General features: G+C 33.6%; 1 long non-coding RNA gene across 1 annotated transcript; it reads right to left on the reverse strand.

Annotated features, from left to right (window-relative positions):
- Nucleotides 1-5,252: 5,252 nt before the first annotated feature.
- Nucleotides 5,253-8,731, reverse strand: LOC149770151 (uncharacterized). The gene is made up of 2 exons (XR_016418935.1): nt 8,563-8,731; nt 5,253-8,361 (listed from the first exon to the last, which is right to left on the reverse strand). It is a non-coding gene; the product is annotated as an uncharacterized LOC149770151 (long non-coding RNA).
- Nucleotides 8,732-9,047: the final 316 nt, after the last annotated feature.

The following is a 9,047-nucleotide window of genomic DNA, read 5'->3' on the forward strand; positions in this document are numbered from 1 at the left end:
AAACGTTATGTGTTTAAATAAATTATGAACGAGACCATGATTCCTAAATTCATAAGACTTGATATTTGTTCTTAGGATAATAGGCTTATAAAATACACATTTACATTTGCTGGTGTTGTAACTGTTGTTATTTTGGTAATGCACATTTTCCATTTTTATTTTCCAAAATATCTTTCAGGAAACAAAAGAGATGAGGAACAGGAGGAACTGAATGGGAACAAACTATTGACACCGGCCGATAGTTACGATAAACTATACAACCCATTTTGTTTCAATGGTAAGTTCCATGCTTAAAACATAATGCATAAGCATGACGTGTTGAAATAAAATCTGCAGGGGAACATGTTTTGTATTCACAATGAGTATTAGCTACTATTATCTGCCGCAATATCTTTCGGCAGATGAAAATGATGAAGAAGAAAAGGAAATCGAAGAGAACAATACTATTAGCCAAGCCTACACAAACGTTATGTGTTTAAATAAATTATGAACGAGACCATGATTCCTAAATTCATAAGACTTGATATTTGTTCTTACGATAATAGGCTTATAAAATACACATTTACATTTGCTGGTGTTGTAACTGTTGTTATTTTGGTAATGCACATTTTCCATTTTTATTTTCCAAAATATCTTTCAGGAAACAAAAGAGATGAGGAACAGGAGGAACTGAATGGGAACAAACTATTGACACCGGCCGATAGTTACGATAAACTATACAACCCATTTTGTTTCAATGGTAAGTTCCATGCTTAAAACATAATGCATAAGCATGACGTGTTGAAATAAAATCTGCAGGGGAACATGTTTTGTATTCACAATGAGTATTAGCTACTATTATCTGCCGCAATATCTTTCGGCAGATGAAAATGATGAAGAAGAAAAGGAAATCGAAGAGAACAATACTATTAGCCAAGCCTACACAAACGTTATGTGTTTAAATAAATTATGAACGAGACCATGATTCCTAAATTCATAAGACTTGATATTTGTTCTTACGATAATATGCTTATAAAATACACATTTACATTTGCTGGTGTTGTAACTGTTGTTATTTTGGTATGTACATTTACCATTTTTATTTTCCAAAATATCTTTCAGGAAACGAAAAAGATGAGGAACAGGAGGAACTGAATGGGAACAAGCCATTGACACCGGCCGATAGTTACGATAAACTATACAACCCATTTTGTTTCAATGGTAAGTTCCATGCTTAAAACATAATGCATAAGCATGACGTGTTGAAATAAAATCTGCAGGTTAACATGTTTTGTATTCACAATGAATATTAGCTACTATTATCTGCCGCAGTATCTTTCGGCAGATGAAAATTATGTAGAAGAACATGAAATGGAAGAGAACAATGTCGCTACCCAAGCCTACACAAACGTTATGTGTTTAAATAAATTATGAACGAGACCATGATTCCTAAATTCATAAGACTTGATATTTGTTCTTACGATAATATGCTTATAAAATACACATTTACATTTGCTGGTGTTGTAACTGTTGTTATTTTGGTAATGTACATTTACCATTTTTATTTTCCAAAATATCTTTCAGGAAACGAAAAAGATGAGGAACAGGAGGAACTGAATGGGAACAAGCCATTGACACCGGCCGATAGTTACGATAAAATATACAACCCATTTTGTTTCAATGGTAAGTTCCATGCTTAAAACATTATGCATAAGCATGACGCGTTGAAATAAAATCTGAAGTAGAACATGTTTTATAAATGCATGTGACTTGATGATGACGTGAAGTTAAACCCCCGTAAGAAAATTCAACCCTTGTCCAAAATGGAATTATCTACGATTGTTGTAACTGTTTCCGTTTACGAAAACTAGACTTTCAGAAATTGTATCAGCTTCTACACTTTTTCTTGTGAACACATATTGATGAAACAATTTGAGACGTAAATAGAAATGTACAATATAACTAGTACAAAGCGTGCGTCACCTATATTTTATTCCAGAAGATGAAAACAATGAAGAAAATAAAGAAGTGGATAATCCTTGTACCCCAATTCACAGCTGTGGTAGGTTGAACTCGTTCTTTTGCAATTGTAAGAACCAGTACCTTTAGCTACAAATAGTATAAATACACTTTATATGTTGATATTCGTAAGAAAAATAATACATACATCGAGCACCTAAAAATACACTAAATTACTGTCTCATTCAAACTAGAGTAATATAATCAAGTCGTTCAATCTTAAGTAATAAATTCCAGACTGCGTTATTATCTTTAATTGCTTGATTGATGAATGGAATCTGGTTAGAATCCATTACTGTTATTTTCTCGTTTAATAAATGGTAAAGAAAGAAAGCGTTTCAAATTGTACTTGTACAAGGGTTGGGGGGGGGGGAGAGGGTTATAATTAATCAATCACACCTCCGTCTATTGATCCTTACAAGGGGTGAGGTAGTAATCAATAGTTGATCCGGACATATATGGCTACGTCTATTTATTAGCATCTCGTTTGTCATTCAACTGACGCCGATTTTAAGTAACTCTTCCATCTAGCCAGTTACAGCATTGGTTAGCGGGACATTGTTCATTGCTATGTGTTTATAGGGCGGAGTCAACGATTAATAAATTAAATATGGTCTGTAATGTATTACAAACGTACATCGAACTTACTCCTCGAGCACAGGATTATATTATGAGACTTGGAGATTTTATTCCTTGAACACGGGATTGTGTTTTATATGGACAGAAGAAGTAATAATAACGACGCATAAACACGTTCAAGTTTATTTATTTATGCTTAGGTTATTTCTCTCTATTGAAAACATCCAAAGCAAAACAATAATGAATAACACCTGCTATAGATACGTACAATGTACTTTTACAATCTGTTACCTTTCTTTCATTGAATCGAGCATTTATTTTAGGTGAGAGAAGACTGAATCGATGCGTAAAGGCTGTGGCTATTAATGAGCATAAAAAGATGGAATTTCTGGAAATGAATATCAAAAAAGGTAAAGATATTATCAGTTTCCTATTTCCATTTAAGATCGGTTATAGTAGACTATACAGTACTTCCCGTAAGGGTCAGTTTTCTAAAGTATCCTTAACTGTCGTTTATATTATGCTATCGAAATTATTATCATCGCACATTCTGCAGCAACACCTATATCGAATTTGAAATCATAACACTTTAGCTAGCAGAAGCGTTAAAAATGTCGCCGAAACTATATTCTCTGACAGACAATCTTTTCGTCAATGGTTAGCAGCAATGTTGTACCTTTTTGGAATATGTTGATGTCACTATTTTGGTGGGTTCACTATTTGTTTATGAAAATTGATAAAGTTGTTAAAGAAATTAATATCTTTGTTTCTATCTATCTCTAGGTGATTTGTTGGAACAACTGACACCTCCTAACTCCATGGGAATGGTATATGGAACGAGGAGATCACGGATAACAAGGAAGAAAGTGGGCGGATTTATTCCGTCCAGTTGCATTTTAGCTGGTTAACAAAGAATTTATTAATGTACAGATTGGTGGAGAAGAGGGCATTATGACTGATTGTTAAATCACGATTTCACCTTCCCTCCTTTAGCCATCAATCGTTTGTTTTGGTTTTTTTGCTGTGAATTTTTGGTTAGATTTAGTCATGTTTTAATTGTTTGTTTAGCGAAATATGAACATATTTGAAAACAAATATTTTCCCCATCTTACTCCCTTCCCCCCTCTCTGTATTTCTCTCTTTTGCATTTCTCATTCACTGATAATCGAATGTAAATGCTTATAATTTTCAGTTTCTTTGCTCACTATCGTCCATTCATCAATTGTTTTTGTTCTTACGTGGATATTTGAATCAGATTATATTATGTATTAATGTATAATTATCTACATATGAACACATTTAAAAAACCATCAGACATCTCTCTCTCTCAATCTGTATATGTATCTGTCTCTATCTCCCTCCCTCTCTCTCTCTATGTATCTCATATATATATATATATATATATATATATATATATATATATATATATATATATATATATATATATATGTGTATATATATATATATCACTCTCTCTCTCTCTCTGTATATGTTTCTCTGTCTCTATCTCCCTCTCTCTTTCTCTATATGTATCTCACCTCTCTTTCTGTATCTCTCTCTCTCTCTCTCTCTCTCTTGCACACAATGTATATTTACTTTTATCTCTCTCTCTTTCTCTAACGACCAATCAAAATTAAATTTATATATTCTTCAATTGTACACTATTGCATTTACATAAAACCGTGAAATAAATAAATATAATTGAACCTGAAATGTTTCTCTTCTGATGACATTTCCTGACCGCATACTGCGTTATTTAAGAAAAACAGCGATCAGGCAATATGTCCATCCTTTTGTCCGTTGTTCCTGTATCATTCATTCTGTGACTTGAATCTTTCAAGTCATATTACACTTTTATTATACTGAAACAGGTATTGCGATTGGAAGTAATATAAATCTTCCGCAAATACAATGAACCCTAGCATAATTACTATGAATATAATGTTACAAATCTATGTCCTTAAACTAAGAAACAGAAATGAGCCAAAACCAACAAGTTTTGTAAAATTCAACAAATAAGTTATTTCCCTAAAATACAACGTAAATATTCAAAAATAACTTACTGTGTTGTTAATTAAATCCCCAATAGCCCTAAAAGTTTTATCACAAGTCCAAATGTATAAAATTTAAATTGAATTTTAGTGGTATTCCAAATCAGTTCAAATACTTAATGTGTTGATATGCCGGTTGTCTCGAATATGATAATGTGCCAGTGTCCTATAGTGTAGCTATGTATTACCAGTCTCTTGATGTATCCCACTAATATTATCCAAATATGTCCTTCTCTGAATTTACTATAATTCCAAATAAATGAGCACTGTGATTCCAGTGAAAAATAATTTGAATATATTCAAATCCAAAAATGAACACAACAATTCATATGATCATGCTTCAGATAGTATAGCAAGACTGAAGAATTTCTTTAGTAAACATGACTACAAAAAACGGACATAACAGTAGAACCAGGATGAACGTCACAGATGTTCCAATTGAGTGCATCACAGTACAAAGTCATATACAATTTGGTTTTTCTTTTATATTTTATGATATTCTCTTACTACAATTACAGAGTTTCAAAGGCCTCTGCAACATGTATTTTAATTGTAATTATTATATGGTGGCTCATGTGCCAATATATACTCATAAAAGAATAACACAGAAAAGTAACAAACAAATTTAGTCTATGGTTTTATTTTGGAAACAGATCATTACCTACTGAAATAATTGCATGACTCACTTAAAGTAAATCTAACAGCACTAGATAAATTAATCCCCCAAGAAGGTGATTTAGTCAAGTTGGAAAAGAAATCAACAGCTGATACAAAGTGACAAAACGTCAGTCTAATCTCATTGTTCCCCTTTGTAAATAAGAAAAAAAGATATGCCATTCATTACCATAACTCAATGTTATATTCAGCACTGGAAACCATCTTGGGATTGACAACTTCATTGACCACTGACTTCATGATCCATTGTATATTCCAGTTTTGACTAATTGCTTATAATTTAATGGACAATCAAATAAATGCTGATATCAGATGAAATATTAATACAATCATTTCATAAACTAACCTTCATTCAATTACGTGTCACGTCACTGAACTGTTAGCTACATCCAGTTCATAATGATTTTAAACTGGTATGATATTATTGGCCAATAAGTAGTAAACAGTAGTCTAGCAAATGTTGATCATGGGTGGCATGTTCAGTAAATTTGCAATGGAGAACACAATCTCAGTAGGAAATTATGCTGGAGTACCATGCATTAGAAATGGGTCACATTTAAATTCCAATTGTCAAAATACCAGGATATGCATCTATTCATAATCCTGGATAATGTTTCAAATGCAAAAGTCTTGGACTTTGTCTTTCAAGAGGACAGCTTATATAGAACAAAGAATAGATTTTGTATTTTAATGATATTCCCCTTTATGATTTCTTTCTTATCTAAGGACACCTAAATTTCCTAAACACAGTTAAACCAGGATCATGCTGATATGCTGTTAAACCTTGTAGCAGCTACTGCTGTCTAATTTTAACAAAAGTGCTGAATTTGATTTAATTCTTGTGACAAATAGTATGCCCCAACATAAAGTACTGTTTCATTCACTTCAAAGAGTCTACAAAAAGTATCAAATGGACAAGAAACGTATATATATATATATATATATATATATATATATATATATATATATATATATATATATATATATGCATGGGTTTGAGTCTTGGATTCAGCTAATGTGGGTATGTGAGAAAGCTTGCCAGTAGCTTCTTGTGGGTCAGTGGTTCTTCCTCCACCATTAATACCGGCCGCCATGTATAGCCTATTGTGTGCTGAAAAATGGCGTTAAACCCTACAACAACATAGTTTCTTTTCTGACGATTTGAAGTCAAGGTGGACTACAGACATGAAGTAATGATTAAAATAGGCATATAAAGCTAGAGATTGTACAGTCTTTTTGTAGTTCTAGTAATTATTTTCATGCCGGCATAATTTCTACTGAAGCAATATTCCCAAGTGAATATCGAAAACTGAAAACTTACTCCTGGGTGCATTCAGTTACAATTTCTAAGACTGGCTACACTTACTTAAATAAGTGTTCAAAAGATCAATTTATTCATCGGATGAGGTGAGGGGAAACTTTTGTCATCAATTCTGTATGTCAGAGTTTTATCTGGACCATGTGAGAACACTGCCCAAACATTTTATCACAACTGTATCATATGTATGCTTGTCTGCTTTCATGACATGTGTCATTTTGATCTTCTTGAAATGATCAATTCTAAAAAACTTCACACTTGAATGGTTTCTCTCCAGTATGTATTACATGTCCTTCATTGAATCACCACTCTAAACATTATATCACAAACACTGCATATAAATGTTTTTACTCGTTTATACATTTTCGTATGTCTGGTAACACTAGTACTCTGGCTAAACATTATTTTACAAACTTCAAATTTAAATGGTTTTTCTCCAGTAAGTATCTGAATGTGCCTGTTCAGGTTGTAACCTCGCTGAATATTTTATTGCAAATTTCACACTTGAATGCTTTTCTTTAGTATATAACCTCTTATGAGCATTGATGCTAAAACGGTGGTTAAACAGTTTGTCATAAACTTCACACTGGAAGAATATTTTGTCTCCAGTATGTACACTCCAGTGCTCTTTCATCTTTGAACAATTGATGCAGATTTCATAGCAAACTTCACATTTGAATGGCTTTTCTCCAGTATGTAACGTCGTGCGTTCTTTCAACTTTAAATGCCTACTAAACAATTCATTGCAAACTTCACAACTGAATGTTTTTTCTCCTGTATGTATCTTCAAGTTCACCCAAAACTCATCACTTTCACTAAGCATATTATCACTAGCCTCACATTTGAATGGTTTTCCTCCACACTGTATTCTTGTGTACTTCTTCACTATGGCATTATCTCTAAACAGTTTATCACAAACTTCACAAATGGATGTTGTTTTCTCCAATATACATCATCATGTGGGCATTCAAGTCTGAACTCCTACAAAACAGGTTAGTACATACTTCACATTTGAATGGTTTTCCTCTGCAGTGTGTTCTCATGTGCTTCTTCACTATGGCATTATCTCGAAACAGTTTATCACAAACTTCACAAATGAATGTTGTTTTCTCCAATATGTATCATCATGTGGGCATTCAAGTCTGAACTCCTACAAAACAGGTTAGGACATACTTCACACTTGAATGGTTTTCCTCCACATTGTATTCTTGTGTGCTTCTTCACTATGGCATTATCTCTAAACAGTTTATCACAAACTTCACAAATGAATGTTGTTTTCTCCAATATGCATCATCACGTGGGCATTCAAGTCTGACCTCCTTCAAAACATGTTAGTACATACTTCACATTTGAATGGTTTCACTCCAGTATGTACCCTCATAAGGAAAATCACCGTGGACCTGTGGCTGAACGGTGTCACAAACTTCACACTTGAATGGCTTTTCATTTCCATCTAGTCTCTCGTGCTCTTTCAAGCCATACATGATTTAATCAGAAACTTCAGACATCAATGTCTTTTCAGCTACGTATAACTGCATGTTCTCCTTCACGTCGAAACTCTTGGAGTACCTTTAATTACGAATGTCACAATTGAGTATTTGCTGTTTGTTGTTCGGTTTTTTGTTTGTTGTTTGGTTTTTGTTGTTGTTGTTGTTGATGTTGTTTGGTTTCTTCCATCAGCAATAGTCTTTCTGATTAATGAATTCAGATTCGTTGCATCCTGGACTGTGGAGATTTGACCTGAAACCGAAGAGATTTACACATGGTCATTATATGACTAATGAGAGTAAAGAAAGCACTTAGTAAAGTTTTCCAATACATGAATGCCGACTCTGGCCAGAGAATTACACTCAATACATACCCAAGTCTAAATTAACTTGACAGAGTCAAAACGTACGTATGTATGAATACCAAAATGTGCCCAAGTCATAACGTACTCACCATAACGAACACCACGTTCATTGTGCGACTGATGCATTTGACCAACCATCTTAATAGAAATGTGGCTAGTACAGGTAATAGGCTTTTTCACTGAGGCACGACAAGCATTTTTCAGACAGTCACGAGTATGGGTTCAGCATAGACGAAGTAAACCGGAATTGAAGGGGTTTACCTGACTAAAGCGCCACCTTATCACATCAGGGGGAAGTAACTGACCAATGTTCCAATTGTCACAGCAGGTATTTCGGTACCAATTGTTTCTCCATAGACTTCAATGCTAATGTTTTGTGGAATAAATATATTTTCTATCCGACCTCAGCATGCATGTCACACACTGTCATAGAGAAAAATGTTAGATTGACAATTTGACAGGGACAAAACCAGGCACCCAATTGCAATTAAGAGAGATAACCCTGCTGAAACTAGACAGGGGTAAGAGTTATCTAGTCACAGCTGAAGCATTTTCAGTTATGTGTACTACAATT

The sequence above is a fragment of the Sinohyriopsis cumingii genome, unplaced genomic scaffold (genome assembly GCF_028554795.1).
Source record: "Sinohyriopsis cumingii isolate HCF-2022 unplaced genomic scaffold, ASM2855479v2 utg002613l, whole genome shotgun sequence".
Classification (NCBI taxonomy): Eukaryota; Metazoa; Mollusca; class Bivalvia; order Unionida; family Unionidae; genus Sinohyriopsis; species Sinohyriopsis cumingii.